The 20,693-nt window shown below is 50.9% G+C and overlaps 1 pseudogene; it reads left to right on the top strand.

Annotated features, from left to right (window-relative positions):
* The first annotated feature begins 15,117 nt into the window (after window positions 1-15,117).
* On the top strand, window positions 15,118-15,473 carry LOC116890258 (annotated as a pseudogene).
* Window positions 15,474-20,693: the final 5,220 nt, after the last annotated feature.

The following is a 20,693-nucleotide window of genomic DNA, read 5'->3' as shown; positions in this document are numbered from 1 at the left end:
GGGTTCCTGCCTAGCCACCCTCTGGGGTCAACCCGGGATTGCGGGAGTCTGAGCCATCTCAGCTCTCAAGGCTCCCACTTCTTACTCTGCTCCAGGGGAGGGGTGGGGAGGGAGACACGGAGGGCGTGGGTTCAGGGTCACCAGCAGCATCAGGTTTCCTTTCACTTGTACAAAGACTCGTTGACGCCTGAGCACATCAATACCCTTAATGACAGAGAAAGGAGCTGGGACTCCAGACCGGCGCCCCCACTCCGCCTCCCCTCCCTTCCTCTCCCCTCTGGGCCCATCTTCTTCCACCTTCTCTCTTCTATCTGTCCCCCTCTGTCTCCTATCTGTCCTCTCTCTCCTTTCTCCTTCCTCTTTCCCCCCCTCTGTCTAGTCCTGGTGTCTTCCTTTGCTTCTCTCCTCTCCCTCCGGCTCCCTTCTTTCTCCTTCCCCAGTCCTTACAGCAACTGTGCGAACACTAACTCACGCCCTGCAGCTTCAGATCCCAGCTAGGCTCTGACTCTTCCGTCCCTCCAGAGACGCCAACCTGCTCAAGGCAGGGCCTATGTGATGGCAGCACCTGAGCAGAGGTCGCTCAGCTTTTGTCCTGCAACCTCTGCCCCAAAGGCTCACGGGTAGCAAGTCCTTGCAACTGCCCCAGGGCATGCTGGGGGATGTAGACGGCAAGTTTGGAACAGGAACGGGCTAAAGAGGAGAGTTTGAGGAGGATTTTCTGTTTTGTATTTTTTATGACCATATATAATTTCGCGTTTCTCCCCTCAGCCTCTGCCTCCTTGGCTCCCAGATGTGTCCCACATTGAAGAATTATCTCTCCTCCCTAGAGTGAAATAAATGCAATCAATATGAGTATTGCTCTCAGGGCCTTGAAATATTACATTAATGTTCCATGTGGTGACATTTTAGCTGGAATTTTCAAATACATTATGATGGTTCAAATTAATATTTATCAGAGCAGCTTTTATATTTTGCAAAAGAGAGAGAGAGGGAGAGAGGGAGAGAGGGAGAGAGGGAGAAGAGGAAAGACAGAGAGAGAGCATTATTAAAATACAAAATGCAGATGAAGTCTAAAATCGATGGTCCATTTTCCCAGCACTTTCCAGGGGCTGTCTTTAGCTTTCTGGGTTTGTTTTTAAAATTTATTGGTGTTCCAGGCAAATCTATTGGGCTCCCAGAGCCCCCTGGCCAGCCTCCCCTCTCCATCCCCTTTTGCAGGCTATGGGTCCCTTCCTTTTCTGTCTTTCTCTCTTTATTATCCTGAAATGTAAATTACGACATTAGCCCAGTCCTTATTTTTTTTTTTAAACTCTCCGATGATTAAATCTGCTACACGACATCTTTGTCCTTTCTATAAATTAAATCATCTTGGCTTTGCACCTCCAGCTCGGGGCGGATGCCACATGGGTGTCCAGGCAGCGAGGCCTATGAAGAGCAAGGTCTGGGGTTCTTGTCCCCTTCAGAAGCAGACATTGGGGGCAGTCTGTGGGGCAGGGGGATTTCTCCCAGCTCCTGGTTTTTCTGTAAATAAGAAATGTGGAGTGGAGGGAGGAGGTTGGAGAACACTCCACTTTATTTCAGTCACTTCCAAAGTGATTACTCTGTGAAGTGGAAAATCTAGGCAGATTAACCGTTCCCTCTCTCTTTTCTTTGGCTCCCCCTCACCCCCCCCCCGCCTCCTCCTGTCTTTTCTTTACTCCCCTTGTCTTCTAGTTTTTTTTTCTCCTTTTTCAAGTTGTATTAAAAAATAATTAGTGGGGACCAGCAAGATGGATCAGCAGGTAAAGTGCTGGCCACACAAGCCTGACAGCCTGAGTTCAATTCCCCAGAACCCACATAAAAGATAGACGGAAAGAATTGACCCCACGGTGTTGCCCTGGGACCACAGGCATGTGGTGTCATGCAAGTGCCCACACACGTGAGTTTTTAAATTGCAAAATACAGTCAGTCCAGCATCTTCGAGGACAACGTGCTCCCCGGGAGACACTCCCCAGCCTCAGCCACAGAGGCTCCTGTGCAGGAGGAGCTTTGCGAATGTTAACGGTGCCCACCTCACTTCTAACTTGTTGTCTTTTGCAGAATTTTTTGGGTCTTCCTCCCTTGAGTTCTGGGTGAGAGATTGGACTGGAAAAGAATGCATTTTGTCAGGTGCATAAGACAGCTCACACGCACCCCCGCAGCTCACACGCACCGGCACGCAACCGCAACCGTAGCAAAGGCAGCCACCGGGACACCGTAGGGCTGACTGCAGAAAGCGAGTCACCCTCCCGATTTCCCTCTGCTGCTGATCTGGCCAAAAGAACGACAGGAAACTCAAAAAAAGAAAAGGAGAGGGGATCGATTATTCGACCTGTACTTGAACCCGACTGAAAGAGATAAAGCGGAATTTTCAATAGGTCCCCTGCCCTTTTCACCAGGAGGGAAAGAGGAGAAGAAAAACAAGAGATATTTATATGACAGCAGCTGCTGGAAATAGCATTTCAGAGCCATTAAAAAAAAAAAAAAGGCAAAACAAAACTCAATGGGAGGAAAAAGAACGGGACTCCTCGCCTGCTCCCCAAAAGGCGAGACAGGCGGCGAGTAAGCATCCCCGGCTGAAATGCGTGCAAGCCTCCTATAGATCTGTTAGAAATTATACTTGTCATTGAGGGGGAATTTATGCTTCTATTGATCTGCAAAAGGAAAATATTAAATGGTTTGGTTTTGATCTTTCGGTGACCCCGAGGTCAAGGGTAGTAGTAGATTAGTATTCATAGAATTCATCACGGAATTGCAGCCTGCGTCCACTTTATGCAAACACGCTCCAAACATGCCTGGCGAAGCAGGCAGCAAATGGCCAATGACAAGGAAAAAGCCAACAGCCCTCCCTCCCACCCCGCGGCTCTCTCCGTCTCCCATCCCCTCTGGGAGGAAAAGACAAAACCCCGTTAAGGGACCAGTGGGTGTACAGATGTCAAGGCTCTGCACAAAAGGTGGGCTCCCAGATAGGGGAGGGCCAATGGATCCCGAGCACCACGAACGGAAACCATAACAAGCATCTCGGAGAAGCCGAAGCCAGAGCCCGAGGGGCCAGGCAAGCAGGAAGGAGTACCATACCTGGAACAGGACAATACAGGAAGGGCAATGACAGACAGGCGCCTGCACACACGCACGTACACACACACACACACACACACACACACACACACACACACACACACACGGGTGCTCACACTCAGCCAATGGAAACCTGTGTCTCCTGAGACGGGGAGCGTGGAGGGCTCTCCAAGGGTGACATTGCTCTTGCTTCTAGGACTACACGCAGCCTGAGAGCAAGGTCCTGCCAGGCTGAGGAGGGGACGAGGGCTGGGCAGGAACCCTGTCCCCACAGGACTTTTCCACTTCCCTCTCTTCAGGCCGCACGCACTGTGCTTGAATGTGTGTGCCTCGAACACTCCTAGCTCGCTATGCTGGTACATACCAGTTATCTAAGCATTTGGGAGGTAGAGGTAAGAGGTTTAGGAGTTCAAGGTCAGCCTTGACTACATGATGGGTTTGAGGCCAGCCTGGGCTACCTGGGACCTTATCTCAGAAACAACAACAACAACAAAAGAGAAGCAAAAAAACCAAACAACAACTAAACCCCCAGGGAACGTGTGAAGCCAACACCCCTCCCACCTCACATTCAGCTTACAAGTGCCCTCTTAGCAGCGTCTGTCCCCAATGTGGGAACATTTGGTCAGTAACAGAGTAACTCTTGCCAATGCTCTAAAAATAGCCCACCAAGTGTATCCCTGCAGTGGCAGGAATTCTGGCTGGCCCTTGCTCTACCGGCTGGTTGGGGGGCTGGGAAGGGATGAGTGCTGGCCTCCGAGGGTAACTAACATGAAGAGCTACCTTACCTGCACCCTTATCTCGTTTAGCACTTAGGCAACCCTGTCCAGGCAGCACTTGCTGTCTGTCTATAGGACAGATGAGCACGCTGAGGCTCTGGGGTGCGTGTGCGTGTGCATGCGTGTATGCGTGTGTGTATGTGTATGCTGTATATATGTGTGTATGTATGTGTATGTGTGTATATATTTATGTGTATATGCATGTGTGTATATGTATGTGTATTTGTATGTATGTGTGCAAGCGTGTGTATGTATGTGAATGTGTACTTGTGTGTTTGTGTGTGTGTGTGTGCTCACGTGTGCACATGTGTGTGTAACAAACTCTAAGCCTCAACTCTGTCCTGAGGGGCTGAAGCTGTCTGGCTCAACTGCTCTGCTCTAATAGTGGCCCCTGATTTCACACTTTGGACAAATTACAGGATTGGTCTAGGCCTGGGAGGGAGAAGGGGTGAGGGTAAAGAGAGGGCTTGGAGGCCACGGGGTATCGGGGTTGGGGGGCTACAGAGAAGAGGAGCTAAGATGGCTTCAGCCCTGCCCCCTCATGCCTGGGGAGGAGGCCAGCATACTGCCCGTTAATCACGTTTCATTTATATTAGCTTGACTCGATCTACTGTATATTTGAAATGGATTTAATTTTAGATCATGCACTATGGAAGGGGGCCAGTTTGGTGTAAGGCGCATTATTAATACTTTCCATAAGCTGGATATGCATTTCCCGGGGACAGATATATGAACAGCAGCCCCTGGGCTCCTGGCCGGGGAAGATTTCCCCCCTCCCCCGCGCCCGAATCTCCCCTCTTCCCTGCAGCCTGGGGTCGCGCGATGTTTGCAGGGACTCCTCGCTATACTCTGCCTCTGTGAGGGTCCCAGCTTTCTCCCATCCAGTATGTCACTGTCTATGACCTTGAGAGACTTGTGCAAAGAGGGAAGCCAGGGCCGCAAAGGTCCCAGGAGTCTGGCCTACCAGCTGTGCATCTGGTTTTAGGAGGCCCAGGGACCTCACTGAGATATGGGAGAAAGGTTGGAACATGGACGCAGAAAGGCTTCGGGCCTCCACCTTCAACCTTACGCCCAAATACAAAAGGCAGAGCTGCAAGTGGTCGATTTCCTACTCATCTGAGCATGCGCAGGCCAGACCTGCGGTTCCGAGTCCCCAAGACTGGGCTGAAATGGTTGTCTTGGTGCATTAGCCCTGTCTAAGGACATAGGCTTCATGTCTCTTGCTTGTTCTCACATGCTAGCCCTGGCCTCCAGAGAATAGTTGCTTATATGCCAGGGGACAGGCCCATGAGCAGGCTGGGGAGCAACAGATTGGAGCCTCGTACCCGGTCCCCTGGCACCGGAAGCACCCTTCATGGCAGACTATTTTAAATTTGCCTCACACCCACATTAGTCTAAGAGCTCCCAACATCCCCTGAGCTGCACAACCGCCATCTCTCCATGCTCACAGCTAGGAGGCCTAGAGCGTCCTGGCCATGTCCCCGCAATACACCGAAGAGACTGGGTTTAGCACAAGCACACGGCCTCGGGTACAGCTTGGTGCTAGAGTGACTGCTTAGCATACGTGAGGCTGGGCTCCATGACCTTCAGATCCCAGACAAAGGAACTTGGTGGAGAGAGGCTCTGCCCACTGTCCACCCCACGCCTCGTCCCTTCTTTCTTCCTCCTACTTCATTAGACCTGTTTTCTGTTCTTTACCAGTCTTGTGCCATGAACTTCTACCCCAGGACCTTTACACAGCCGGGTCCCTCTGCTCAGACCTCTGTTTATCTCTTTCTTCCCCTCACCAGCTATTTCTCAGCCCCTAGGCTCTGCTTCGAGCTCCCCAGGGAGACCTCGGTTCATACCTAACCTTTCCGCTCGAGTCTAGATCAAGTCCCACATGTGCTTTCCCCCCCAGCCCACAGCCGCGATGTTAGTATGCTTAGGGTCTCACTACCCACACACGGCAGGCAGAATCCTGCCTGGGTGGCCGTGCCTTTGCCGGGACAGGTAGCTGCCGACACCTCCACCTCCAGTCTTCACCCCGTCCTAGAATCCGTCAGTTTCCCCTCCGACAGCACGGAGCACAATACGCCCGTCACCACCCCAGCCCTGCTGGCAGCCTTTCAGAAGTGGCATGCGACGCTGCTCTTATTCATTCTTAATTTAAGGTTTTGCGAGTTGTAATAACCCCCTTCCCCCCAAATCACTGGGGACGGGGGGCCTCCACGACAGCCTGGGGCAGGGGAGTTGATGGGTAATTGCAGCGCGCGCACGCTGATGGGGTCTGGAGCAGACAATGGAAGCTGGAGCCCAGAGACCCAGCCTTGCTCTCTTCCCGGTGTGCCTGGAGGGGGAGAACCAGGCTGGCACTGGGGCCTGGAATCACAGCCAGCTGTATCATTTGTGGTTCCCCGGGAGAAAGGTAGAGGAGAGGGCCAGCGGTATCGGTCTAGGGGACTTGGATGGAGAGAGATGTCTTAGAAAGTGGGGGACAAAACCTTTTTCCACCATTTCTTCCTGTCCAATCAAGCTACAGGCAGTTTCTCTTTGTTCTGGAACCAGAAATGGTTCCAGTGGGAAGGAGAATCAGGAATGTGGACATGTAGGTAATCTGCTGCTCCAGACTCTACAAGCTGTGTGACATTCAACAATCCCCTTAACCTCTCTGAGCCTCAGTGTCTTCATTGTTAGCAGTCTTGTTTTACTAGCTCTTGCCCCAGGGGTGGTTCTGTCATCGAAAGAAGCCACACGTAGAGGTGTGCCGCTGTGTGTTTCGAGAGACTATATCCAACCAGGGAAGCGACTATTCCACAGCTATTCACTCAAGAGAGATCTGCCCAATTTGTGATCAGAGGTAGTGGGGATTCCGACTCCTGCAAAACGGAGGGAGGGACTTGAGGCACATATGTCTCTTCACTCTTCCCCTTTCCCCACTCCCAGGAGGCCTTGATCGCCCTGGGCAGTAATCAAGCAACTAAACTCATTCTGACCAGTAAGAAAACAGTTTTCTTGTTGACTGCTCCTTCCTTTCAGACAGTAGGATTAATGTACCTGGTACTGGCACATAGTAGGTGCTTGGTGCTAGCACATAGTAGGTGCTTGGGGCTGGCACACAGTAGGTGCTGGTACATAGTAGGTGCTTGGTGCTGGCACATAGTAGGTGTTCAACAAACATTAGCCCTATGAGTGAGTGAGTGAGTGAGTGAGTGAGTGAGTGAGTGAGTGAATAAGTGAGTGAGGCCCATGAAGAAAAGTGGAGGTCAAGGGCATGTGGGGGAGGGGCTCAGGCTGGAGACTCTCGGGCCTACCTGATTTCTGCCCTGGGTTTGAGGACCACTACACCTGTTATTTACACACTGGTCCAGTCTTGCTCAGTGTCTTGTCCTAGTTGAGTCGCAGAGAGGGACCTTGCTGCCTTCTCTATACATTTAAGGGCTGTTGATGAAGAGAGGGTAGGATTCCTTCTGAGTATGGGGCTGGTGGAGGGTAATTTCTAACAGGGGCTCTTCCGGGCTCCCAGGGTTTCTCGTGCCTCCATCCTTATACCTGAAGCCAGAGCATTTTAAGGGAGCTGTGACTTCCTGTGCACAGAGTCACAGGAGCCAAGGGCAACGTGGCCAGTGTCCCTCCCGATCCATTCACTGCCAAGTCACCCGGATCTCTTACCCGGGGCCCAACAATCTCCCCTACCCAAGAAAGACCAGTAATTTTGTTGCACCCATGCCAAGAGGCCTCTGGGGCAGGCCTGTCAGTTCCTGGGGAAAGGAGTGGGCACAGGACTTCCAGGGGCTCAAGAGTCACTAAGAAATCAGAATATCACCCCCTTCTCTCACACGGCCCACAGCAAGGGGACACGCTGAAGCTGGATTCTCCTTAGGGACTCGGAACAGTGAGGCAGAGGGAAAAAAATAGACCTGACGATGTCATTTACGCCGTCCAGTGTGGGGAGGCCATGTGCTGGCTGCAAGTGTTCTGTAACAGGGACAGAGCCCAGGAGGGGGCGGGGCAGGAGGAGGTGTGGACAAGAGAAGGAGAGAAGAGGGGAAGAGAACTGTAGAGAGATGGTGATTGGCCCAGAAAAAGGGAGAAGGAAGAGGAGGAAGGGCAGGAGGAAGAAGAGGAGGAAGAGAGGGGAGAAGAGGAGGGAGAGGAGGGAGGGAGAAGAGGAGGAGGAGGAGGAAAGGTAGGAAGATGCTAATGGCACACAGAGATGCTGATGTGGATGGAGACACCTCATCTACACGCGTGCCTGGGATGAGAGAGGGAGAGAATGTGGCCGGGGGTGGGGCTGTAAACTGCGTCAAATGGAGTTTGGCCGGTGCTTGCTAATATAGGTAGGAGCTTGAGAGGCAGGGGCCTCTAGACCAGGAGCTGTCTTCATGTGACAGTTTCCTTGTGCCCGTGAGACACATGTGCAGTGTGTCCATTGTGTCAGCATGTGGAGGAGGGCGGGGCTCAGTTTCCCTCCCTCTTGGCTGTCCCATGTCCCCCAGGATTACTTACAGCCTTCTTCCTGCTGGGCCACAAGCTGGAGTGGGGTCTGCTGGTGGCAGCCCAACACAGGCAGGCCCTGATGGGGTGGGGTGGGGTGGGGTGGGGCATTCCCAGGACCGTGAGCAGCCAAGGTCAAGGCTAGGCAGGCAGAGAAAGTGAGCCATAAAAGGGCCACTTCTCGCTGCCGTTCACTTGACACTCTCTACCCAGAGGCCACCTGTTCAGCCATCAGTCACCCAAGGAAGACACAGCTTTCCTGAAACTAGGAATTGAACAGAGAGTCCCGGGAGGAGGTGTGTGTGTGTGTGTGTGTGTGTGTGTGTGTGTGTGTGTTGGGTGGGGCAAGCCCTCCCTGGGCAGCCTGGAGAGTCAGGTCTGGCCTCTGAGAGCTAAAATTAAAACATACCCCCAATCTAGCACTAACGTGGTACATTTGGGGGCCGCGAGGGGACAAAGCAGTGGCCACTTGGTGGTAATAAAGAGACAGCTTGTGCCAAGGACAGGCATGGGGGCTGGCACCGGGGCTTGCTGGGGTTTGAGGGGCAGTCAGGGCAGCTGGGGCTGGGAGGGACCTGGCTTGGAGGCAGGCCTGGGGCCCTGCCCAGTGGTGGCACCCTGGCCAGTGCAGTTCCAGCAGTGCCCCGCTGTGCCCCGCCGTGCCCCGCCTCCGAGGGCTTGTTAATTTCATCCTTTAGCCCGTTTATGGTGTTCCCAGTTGCTGTTGCTTTTATAAACAAGCATTTTGGTGACCTTCCCCTCCGGACATCAGCTCTGCAAGAATCCCGAGGCCTGAACATTTATAAATAAGTCTTCTCTCAAGTTCCACAACAGGTGTGCCCTCCCCCCCCACCCCCCTCCTCTGTCCTGTCCGAAAACTGAACAGTTTCACCAAGCAAAGGGAGGCTGCACGGCCAGTCTTAAAGGGGTAACGGGCCCAGTGGGGGCCACATACAGCCTGTCTTAAAGGAGTAACAGGGTCAAGTGGGGGCCACGGATATAAGGCCCAGAGGGATAATGGCCCACCTCCTCTTCCTCCACCTTCCTCAGATTGGGGGTCCCAGAGGAGAAGGCCAGGCTAGAGGGTAGGTGACCCCGACTGCACTTCCCCCAAATGCTGTGGCATTCTTTGGCTAATGGAGTGTATGGGAGTCAGGCTTTACATGAGGGGATTCCCACTGAGACCTCATCCTGTTTCCCCATCTGCTTTCTCGCTTTCTTACTCTGTGTACACACACACACACACACACACACACACACACACACACACACACACTTGCACATTCAGCATGAGTTCATTCATTCTTCAGACATGTCTGGAAACTCCTGAGCCACGCCCTGTGCTGAGGACAAAGGACTGAGGACTCAGCCTGCCCTCAAGAAGCACAGTGTGTGTGTGTGTGTGTGTGTGTGTGTGTGTGTGTATTACTGTGTGTGACTGTTATTAGGTGTGTGCGTACGTGTGACTATATATGTATATGTGTGTGTGTGTTGCTGTGTGTGACTGTTACTGGGTGTGTGCATGTGTGTGGATACATGTGTGTAAGTGTGTGTGTATGTGTGACTGTTACTGTGTGCGTGAGTGTGCATGTGTTACTGAGTATGTGCACGTGTATGAGTGTGCATGTGTGTGGATGCACATGTGTGAGTATGTGTGTATGTGTGTTAGCGTGTGTGTGACTGCTACTCTGTGTGTGTGTGTGTGTGTGGCTGTTACTCTATGTATGTGTGTGTGTGACTGTTACTCAGTGTGTGTATGCGTGTGTGTGTGTGTGTGTGTGTGTGTGTGGCTGTTACTCTATGTATGTGTGTGTGTGACTGTTACTCTGTGTGTGTATGTGTGTGTGTGTGTGTGTGTGTGTGTGTGAATGGAGTACATAGAAGACATGTGCACCCTGGGTGCCAGGGCATAGCCTAAGTGGGCAGGACTGGTCCCAAGAACAGAAAAGGCTCCCTAACCTAGGGTCTGAAGCTTCCGGGGGAGGCTGCCTCTCAGGCAATCATCTCACAGAGGTGACACATTCCAGGCAAAGGAACTGACTGGATAAGAGAACAGAGGCAAACACAGCCCCTGGGGACATGGAAGATTTTCAGCCTGGTTGCTGCCCTGGCTTCAGGGAGATCGCCTGGAAGCAGGGACTCTATACCCTATGGAGGAACTTTCCTGCCCTGACAGCAGCACTGGCTTAGATTTGGGAGTCAGGCTTGAGGGAAGAGGTTTACAAAATCCTCCATGTTGGTAACAGAGGGTTGTGCTATTGAAGTCATCCTTGATGATGATGATGGTGGTGGTGATGGTGATGGTGATGGTAGTGGTGATGGTGGTGGTGATGGTGGTGGTGGTGGTGGTGGTGGTGGTGGTGATGATGATGGTGATGGTGATGGTGAAGGTGGTGATGGTGATGATGGTGATGGTGATGGTGATGATGGTGGTGGTGGGGATGATGATGGTGATGGTGATGACTGGGAAAGAGAAAGGGAAAAGATCAGGAGAGGTGATGACAGAACCTAATATGACCGTGGCATATGGTGATGTGGATACTGCTAATAATAGTGACGATGATGATGGGGGGCTGTGATGATGATGGGGGTGTGTAATGGTGATGGGGGAGGCTGTGATAGTGATGGGGGGGCTGTGACGGTGACTGGTGGGTTTGTGATAACACTTGTGATGCTGGTAAGGGTTGTGATTATTACGACGTTGAGACCATGGTGATCCTGAGGGTGGTGATTATGACGGAAATCACGGCGTCTGTGGTGGTGGTGGTGAGGACAGTGATGGTGGTGGTTGATGGTCGGGATGATGGAGGTGGGGACCATGGTGGTGGTTGTGGTGGCGATGGTGAATGTGGTGTCTGTGATGGTGAAGGGAGAGATCATGGTGACAGTGTGGTTGTAAAGACCGGGACCGTGATGACGGTGCTGGTGGCAGTGGTCACCATGGTTCCTTGGCTGTTAGAGGAGTGAAGCCAGTTCATATGCGTGTGGTGACTGAAGTTGTACTGAGGACCTTCATGGTGGCTGCCATGTGGGTGAGCAGATCAGTCTCAGTGACTTGAGGCGGGAAGATGAGGGGGCATGAGCATGTCCACACAGGACCACCAAGGTCACAGCTGAGTCCTTAAAGGCCTGGGTGAGGGCAGCAGCACATGGAGGAGAAGAAGAAGAAGCACAAAGGCCTTGAGCCAGAAGGACTGGGTGCGAGTAACTGGGGACTAGTTAGGACCCAGGCAGGACCCAGGTTCAAGTCTGGCTGTAGGAGACTTGGGGGAGTTGTCATTTTTCCAGAACCTAGCCTATGCTAAGGCGACCTGTAGAAGGTTAGTATGGGGCCTATACCCTCCTAGTATTTGGGAGCCACAGCAGTCGAAGTCTTGGAAGAAACTCGGGTTCTGACAGTAGCAGAGGCTCCTAGGAACTGAGGGGGTCTGTCCCCCCCTCTTTATTTTCTAAAAAAGATTTATTTATTTCATGTATATGAGTACACTGTGTCTGTCTTCAGACACACCAGAAGAGGACATCAGATCTCATTACAGATGGTTGTGAGCCACCATGTGGTTGCTGGGATTTAAACTCAGGACCTCTGGAAGAGCAGTCAGTGCTCTTAACTGCTGAGCCACCTCTCCAGCCCCACCCCCTGCTCCTCCTATTTTAAAGAATATTTTGCTTTAAAAAAAAAAAAAAGGTCCTTGTACTTTATTTATTCATTTTGGCTTTTTTGAGTCACAGTTTCTCTGTGAGCCCTGGCTGTCCTGGAACTCACTCTGTAGACCAGGGTAGCTTTGAATTCAGAGAACCACCTGCCTCTGCCTGGGCTGGGATTAAAGGTGTGGGCCACCATTGCCGGGCTCTGAGATAGAATTACCTGATTTCACCTTCCCCTTTAAACACTCCCATGCCTGCTTCTTCCTGTTCTCATTTCTCTTCCAGATGCTCTGAGTAGCTCAAGATGGCTCCAAACTCATGGCCCCTCTGCCACCCAAGTGTTCCGACTACAGCTGGCTCTGGAGCCGTGCTGGTCCCCAGACAGTCACCCCTCTTCCCTGGGTCCCTTGGCAATCTTAGTGTTCTAGCACTTTCTGGAACCTTTCTTGCACCATAGAGACCGATCCTGAGCTTGCTATGGTCAGGAACCTCCTTTGACCTCTAGTTCCAGGTACCCAGCAGAACCCGTGTTATAGGGTGCCCAGAAGACACCAGATGTGTTGATTCATTGGCATTACAGGCTGATTTGGGGACCCTTTGCTGCCCCCGAGGTTCTCTACAACTGTCACTCTCTAGCAGGCACAGGCTGGGTCCCAGAGGAGAAAGAAGACCGGAGGGGCGGACCTGGGTTAGGTTGGTGGCAGACTGTTTGACATTGAAAAGGTAACTGCATCTTAAGTCCTCTTCCTTCTAAAAGTTAAAGTCTCATTTTGTGCGTGTGAGTATGCTGGCTTTGTGTAAGTCTGTGTGCCATGTGTGTACAATGCCTGCAGAGGCCAGGAGAGGGCGTCGGATCCTTTGGAACTGGAGTTACAGATGGTTGTGAATCGACATGTGGGTGCTGGGGACTGAGCCCTAGTCCTCTGGAAGAACAACCAGTGCCTTTAACCATTGAGCCGTCCTTCCAAACGTGGGGAATGTGATTCAGAGGGAGGGTGGTGAGTGTGTGTGTGTGTGTGTGTGTGTGTGTGTGTGTGTTTGCGCACATACTCACTTGCATGCATGTCCCTGAACTCAAGAGATCTCCAGAATTATTGTTGGTGACCCCATTAGGTTAGGGTCCACGGGGGCAGGGCTGCTCAGTAAGATGTTTGCTGTGCAGCAAGAGGACCTGAGTTTGGGTTCCAGAGCCCATGTGACAAGGCTGGTGTGGCGGTGCTCCCCTGTAACTCGGAGCTGAGGAGGCAGACACATGCCTCTTGGGTCTTGCAGGCTAACCAGTCTAATATAATTGGGAGCCCCAGGCCAATGGGAGAACTTGTCTCAAAAGTAACCAAGGTTGGGGACCAGCAAGATGGCTCAGTCAGTAGAGGGGCTTGCCATCAAGCCTGCTGATGATTTTGGCTGGTAGGTTCAATATGTGGGAGAAGAGGATGGACAAACACGGTGGGAGGAGAAACTGACTCTAAGAGTTGTCCTGTGACTTCTAACGCATGTGCCATGGCCTGCTTGAATGCATGCACACTCGAATGCACGTGTACGCACATACACTCATGCACATGCACACATGCACATGCACACATGCACATGCACACATGCACATATGCATGCATATACACTCATGCACGTGCACACACATGCACATAAACTCATGCACATGCACATACACATGTACATACACTCAGGCACATTGCACACACATGCATGCACACACATCCTCTTACCTTAGCTGGTGCTGGGGACTCACAAAGAGCTCTCTACACTCTCACATCTACGTGGGTCTGAGCATCGAGGGCCAACAGGTTAAAAATAAATAGTGATGGCCACGATGCATTCTGGCTGTGCTCGGAGCTCTGGAGGTGTCCCTACTGCCTTCCAGCCTTGGCTCACTGGAGAAGGCCTAGCATCCCTCACCAAGCAGCCCACAATAGTGGCCAAAGAACCCCCTCTGTTGCCCTACGTGGAAATCAAGGCCCAAAGGTGGGGGTGAGGATTTGAACCCAGCTGTACCAAAGTCTTTGAGTGCTCAGTAACTTACAGGGCCAGCCAAGTATTGTGTGTGTATGTGTGTGTGCAATGTAATATAGCATATATGCAAATGTATGTGTGCATATATGTGTATGTGTGTATTTTCATCATCTCTCTCTATACCTGAGTCACCCTCTTTGTGTCAAATGTTTCAGGGCTTGGGACACAGAGTCCCTGTTCTCAAGGACCTCACGCCGGCAGACTCAAGAGAAGTGGTAAAGAAGCCTGTCACTAACTAACATGAAGTAGCTCAATCTTGCACTTTAAATTTATGTGTGGGGGTTGGGGATTTAGCTCAGTGGTAGAGCGCTTGCCTAGCAAGCGCAAGGCCCTGGGTTCGGTCCCCAGCTCCGAAAAAAAAGAAAAAAAATTTATGTGTGTATGTGTCTGTTTATGTATTTATCTATGTGTGTGTGTGAGTATACGTGTATGTATGTATATATATATGTGTGTGTGGGGGTGAGTGTGTATGTCTATGTGTGTGTAAACGGGAGTATGTATGAATATATGTATGTGCATATGTGTGTTTCTGTGTGTGTGTATGTATGTATGTATGTATGTATGTATGTATGTATCTGTGTGGTTAACAGTGTGTACTGTTCTTAGAAGAACTGAAGTTTGGTTCCCAATACCTACACCAGACAGCTCTCACTTGTCCATAACTCCAGTTCTAGGGGTTCTGATGCCTCTTCTGGTCTTCATGGCTACTGTATGCCCATGTCTTGGCATGCCTTGTGTGTGTACACACACACACACACACACACACACAATTAAAATAAATCTTTTTTTTTTTGGTTCTTTTTTTGGAGCTGGTGACCAGACCCAGGGCCTTGCGCTTCCCTAGGCAAGCGCTCTACCACTGAGCTAAATCCCCAGCCCTAAAAATAAATCTTAACATCATGTTGTATGCCAGGCAGTGGTGACACACACCTTTAATCTCTGCTCCTGGAAGGGAGAGATAGATCTCTGAGTTCGAGGCCAGCCTGCTCTATAGAGAGAGTTAGAGAGTTCCAGTACAGTCAGGACTACACGTAGAACTCCTATCTCAAAAGACAAAAACAGCTTCCTGTCCGGTTGCCATCAGAGAGCTGCAGCCATGGCCCTGTGCTACCCCATGGCCGTGGGCCTCAACAAAGGCCACAAAATGACGAGAAAGTCAGCAAGCCGAGATACAGCCGCCGCGCCAAGTTCACCAAGCACATCAAGTTCGTGCGGGCCATGATCCAGGAGGTGTGCGGCTTCGCGCCCTACGAGCGGCGCGCCACGGAGCCGCTCAAAGTGTCCAAGGACAAGCGAGCACTCAAGTTTATCAAGAAGAGGGTGGGCACGCACATCCGCGCCAAGAGAAAGAGGGAGGAGCTGAGCAACCTGCTGGCAGCCATGCTTGTTCTGTTGTTCATGTTGTTCAGGCTGTTCATGCTGTTGGCGACGGCTTTCGCCTCCAATAGCTGAGTTGAGCAGCAGCAGCAGGGACTGTAGCGTGTCCTTGTTTGGCTCTGCTCGGCTGACTGCTCAGACGATCACAAATCACAGTGCTGCAGCGACAACTCACGCACAGTCTCAGTATTTATACCCTGCTGTTCGCCAGTGTCTGTGGACCCCTACCTTAGCTTGTGGCTCACCTCTGTGCTAGAGAGAAGGTTCCACGGGTCAGGGACTTTGTGCCTGTTTATTGTTTGTTTATTTACTGACTTTAGTCGTTAATAGTGTCAACCTGACAATATCCAGAATCACCTCAGAGACAAACCTCTGGGGGGCGTGTCTGTGAGGGGGTGTCTAGATTGGGACAACTGAGGTAGGAAGTTTAGGTTAATTGAGGTAGAAAGACCAACCCCAACTGTGGGTGGCACCGTTTTATAGTCTTGGGTCCTGGACGGGGGAAAAAAAGGAGAGAGAAAAAGTGAGCTGTGTCCCAGCATTCCTCTCTTTACACTTCCTCACAGCAGATACTGCGTGACCAGCTGCCTCAAGCTCCTATCCCCAAGCCTTCCCACCATCATGGACTGTGTCCCCACAAACTGTGAGCTCCGATTAACCCTTCCTTCCTTAAGTAGCTCCTGCCAGTTAAATGGCCAGAGCCACGAGACAAAACTAACTGATACACTGGGCGTGTAGAACAGTGCTTAGGTCTGCCTCTGCACAGGTGACACTGACAAGGCCGAGCTTCCTCTCTTACCCTTCAAATACCAGAAGAGCTACAAGTGATGTGCTGAAACAAGACCACAGGCTGCACAGAAAGGGATCCAGGAGAAGGAGGAGAAGGAGAAGGGAAGAGGAGGAGGAAGGAGGAGGAGGAGGAGGAGGAGGAGGAGGAGGAGGGAGGAGAAGGGGGAGGAGGAGGAGGAGAAGAAGAGGGAGGAGGAGAAGGAGAGGAGGAGGAGAAGAAGAGGAGGAGGAGGAGAAGGAAGGTGAGTAGCTCGGTGGCTATAGCAGTTCATGCTCGAGGACTCACTGAGGCAGATAGAGCCTGGACAAGGACAAAAGATTAAAGTGGAGGTTGTCAACCTCCCTGTCAGAGAGACTGTGGAGTTCATGGAGGAGGACCAAGAAAAATCTGTGCAGGAAGGAGGATCTAAGAGAGACCCGTGGAGGCTTTTCTCTCATGCAGGTAGACAGGAAAGGACCTCGGCTACATCGTGGGGGGGCACTGGGCGATGGATGCCCTCAAACAGCCTGCGTGAATTTTTCCCAGACTGAGGCCACTCTGAACTAATGCCAGCAGAGTTTCAAAGCAAGTCCCGGCAAGAGCGACTCTATCACAGATAACGTAGCCACACTCGGCACAAAGTCAGAAATATTCAGAAGACTACAACCCAGCATGCAACAGTACACACTTAAAAGTTCTTTTTTTTTTTTTTTAAATCTTTTTAATGGTTCTTTGTGAATTTTTCAGCATGCACCCCCATCCCCATTCACCTCCCCTCCATATTGCTACCTCCCCCGACAAAGGAAAATAAAATAAGACGGGAAGAAATCTTGTCCTGGAAGCTGTAGTGTATCCCGGTCTGTCCCACAGAATACCGTTTTGCCCACACATCTTGACTTGCAAATGTTCATTGAATGAGTCTTTGGTCTGTTTTGAGGCTTCTGGCTTCTGCTACACAATCAATACTGGATCCTAATAGGGACTCCTCTACTGTGCTGCCCAGGTGAGGGGCAGGGCCAGCTCTCCTGCTGTCATGACCTCAGGACCAGCTCTCTTGCCTGCCCCAGGTGGTGAGGAGCAGGGTGGGTACATCTCTCCAACACCCACACCAAGCACACAAGGGGTGGGGCCAGCTCTCTCTCCTGAGTGTGGTGGCCAGTCCAGTGCCTCAGGCAGCAGTCCAGATCAGGGATATCTCCATGGCCTTTGGTGGTAACACAGGCCTGGACATCAACACAGACCCTACCTGCAGCTGGACCACAGATCCAGACATAGGCCTTGATGGCAGCTCGGGCCAGTACCTAACCACGGCTTCCTCCTATCTGCCTGTTCCTCACCACCAATGACTCTGTAGTTCTGCCTTTCTCTACAGTGTAAGAACCCCTTGGCTTTGTTTTATCTTCCATCTTTCCACGGCTTACCTTGTCTTTCCCATCTCTCCATCACACATTCGTCCGTTGTGGCGGCAACAGTCTCAGGTGCTTGGGGGTCTTTTTCCTGATTGGCCTGGGGCAGGTGACTCCACGTTTTAAATCTTGACTAAGAGACTGGTGTGTAGGGGCTGGGGATTTAGCTCAGCGGTAGAGCACTTGCCTAGCAAGCACAAGGCCCTGGGTTCAGTCCCCAGCTCCAAAAAAAAAAAAAAAGAAAAAAAAAAAAAAAAGAGAGACTGGTGTGTAGCTGGATAGAATGCCTTATAGTCACAAGGCTGGCTTCCATTCCCAACACCACAAACAGAACATGGTGACTGACACGTGCCTGGAATCCCAGCACTTCGGTGGTCAGGGCTGAAGGACCAGGGGTTTGCAGACACTCTTGATAACATCATAATGACTGTGAGACCATCATGGACTGCATGAGACCCCCATCTCAAAAATAAAATAAAATGTTGGCTGGACAAGTTATTGATAAATAGTTCCTGGTAAGGCTAGGTTTCTTGTGATTGGAAGTTACAGAGAGAAGAAGGGCAGAATTAGCTTTAGAATTGACTGCAACAGAATGAACTCAGGTTAAGGCAGATAAACACAGAGAGCATCCCAGATATGTTGTGCATGTTGTGAGCAGAGAGCGCACAAGACCGGGTAGCAACCTAATGAGACAGGGTTTCAGGAACTACCCTGCCAGGCCACATCCTGACCCAAGCTGGAACAAACTGGATGGGGAAAAAAAATGGTGTCTTATTTAAAATCATTCCAAAATAAAAGGGTTATTTTAAAAAATGTCTTAAATCTACTGGGCACGGGGGTGCAGGTGCACACCTTTAATCCCAGCATTTGGGAGGCAGAGGCGGGTGGATCTCTGTGAGTTCGAGGCCAGCCTGGTCTACAGAGCAAGTTCCGGGACAGCCACAGCTTTGTTAACACAGAGAAATCCTGTCTCAAGAAAATAAAAATAAAATCCACCTCCACCCAAACCAACAAAACAAAACAAAAGAACAAAACTTGCCCCCCCCCAAAAAAAAGAAAAAGAAAGGAAAGAATATCCTAACTTCAACAAAAACTGTCCATGATACTTAACGTTTTCAAGGTCACAAAAAATAAGAAACGGAGAAAGGGTCAGAGACCAGAGGACACAGAGGAGCCAGAACAACAAAGTGCAACATTAAAAAAAAAGTGGTTTTGTCTTTTGAGACAGGGTCTTATGAAGCCTAGACCAGCCTCCAACTTGCTACCTGGCCTAGGCTGACCTTGAACTCCTGATCTTCCGCCTTTACCCCTTGAGTGCCAGGATTCCAGGCTCAGTGTGATGTCCTGGGTTAGATCCTGGGCCAGAGGGACCTAACATGGAGCGCCAATCCATAGGTTGCACAGTGGAATGAGCAGAGAAGAGGTGATCTTCCAAAATAATTTCCAGCAGCACATGTGGAGACAGCCTCGAGAGGTGGGGTTGCTCTGCGACCTGCTTCCAAGGAAGGGGGGAAGAGAAGACTCGACTTTGCTGTTGCTAATGGAGGAAGTCAGCAGACAGCACAGCAGCCAAGCCACAGGCCCATTTCACCGGGGATGCCACCAGGGTCCTGTGAGGGACATTCACCTTCGTGCTACTCTTTCCTCAAACGCCTAAATCCAATGTGATCTTGAGAGAGCAGCCAAACCCAGACCAGGAACATTCTCTAGGATAGCTGGTTAAGACTCCCGAAGAATGTCAAGGTCGTGGGTCTAGTTTCTTTCCTGATAAACACTCAGGCCAAAAGCAACTTGGCCAAAACTCAGGCCAAAAGGAAGGGTTTATTTGGTTTACACCTTCCAAGTCATAATCTTTCCCTGAGTGAAGTCAGGCAGAAACTTAAGGCAGGAACCAGAGGCACTGTTTGCTAGCTTAAGTCTCTCCATTCCTCCCTTCCTCCCTCCATCCTTCCCTCCTCCTCCCCCTCCTCTTCCCCCCCCCCTTCCCACCCTCTCCCTCTCCCTCCTCCTCCCTCCCCTCCCTCCTCCTTGCATCCCTCTCCTCCCCTCCCCTCCCTTCTCCCTCCCCCTCCCTTCCTTCCTCTCTCTCTCCTCCCCCCCCATATAAGTTTCATTGTGTAACCCTGATTGGTCTGGAACTTATTATGTAGACCAGGCTGGTCTTTCATAGAGATAGAAAGTCTGCCTCAGCCTCCCTGATGTTGGGATTAGAGGTCTGAACCGTCACATCTAGCCTAGCTAGCTAGCCTTCTTATACAGCCTGAGACCACCTGCGTAGGGATGGTGCTGCCCACAGTGGGCTGGGCTCTCCTGCATCAATAAATACTGAAGACAATCTCCCACACACATGACCACAGGTCAACCTGACCTTGGCAATTGTTCAGTTGAGATTTTCTCTTCCCAAGTAATTCTAGCTTGCGTTAACAATAAGAACCAGCACAGTCATGAACAATGAGAAGATAGTGGAGACATGGTCAGAGACCGGGGGACACTGGGGAGCCATGACAACTAAATGCAATGTGATGTTCTACATTAGATCCTGGGGTAGGAAGAAGAAATGAATGGGACGGCTTTGGAGCTAGTTTACAGTGATAAGTCAATGCCAGTGTCTGGAGTTCTGACAGGGTTACCTGGCGGTGCGTGATATTAGCAGGGGGAGTACTGGAGGGGCGTGGGAATTATCCGTACTATTTTTGAAACTTTTCTGTAAATTTAAAATTATTCCAAAATGAAAAGTTTATTTTTAAAAAATGTCCTAAATCCAGTAAGAGTTACCAGGCAAGCAAAGGAGGAAAATATGACCCACATCTAGGAGAAAAATGGATCAATAGAGACAGACCCAGAAATGTCACAAATGGTAGAGTTAGCAGACAAGGACACCAGCATCGTGCCCTTCGTAGTCAGGAAGGTGGAGGAAGTTGATAACACAGGGAACGAGGTAGAAATGTTAGAGAAGATTCCTGACATCAACTTTCGGCCTCTACATACACATAGAAACTGGCACACACAAGTGATTCACCATCTCTCTACATGTGTGTGTGTGTGTGTGTGTGTGTGTGTATGCACATGTGTATATGTGTGCATGTGTATGTATGTGTGTGTGCATGTGTATATGTGTGT

Source organism: Rattus rattus, chromosome 1, assembly GCF_011064425.1.
Source record: "Rattus rattus isolate New Zealand chromosome 1, Rrattus_CSIRO_v1, whole genome shotgun sequence".
Classification (NCBI taxonomy): Eukaryota; Metazoa; Chordata; class Mammalia; order Rodentia; family Muridae; genus Rattus; species Rattus rattus.
Note: the sequence above shows the minus strand (reverse complement) of the source record. Positions and strands in the feature narration are given on the sequence as shown.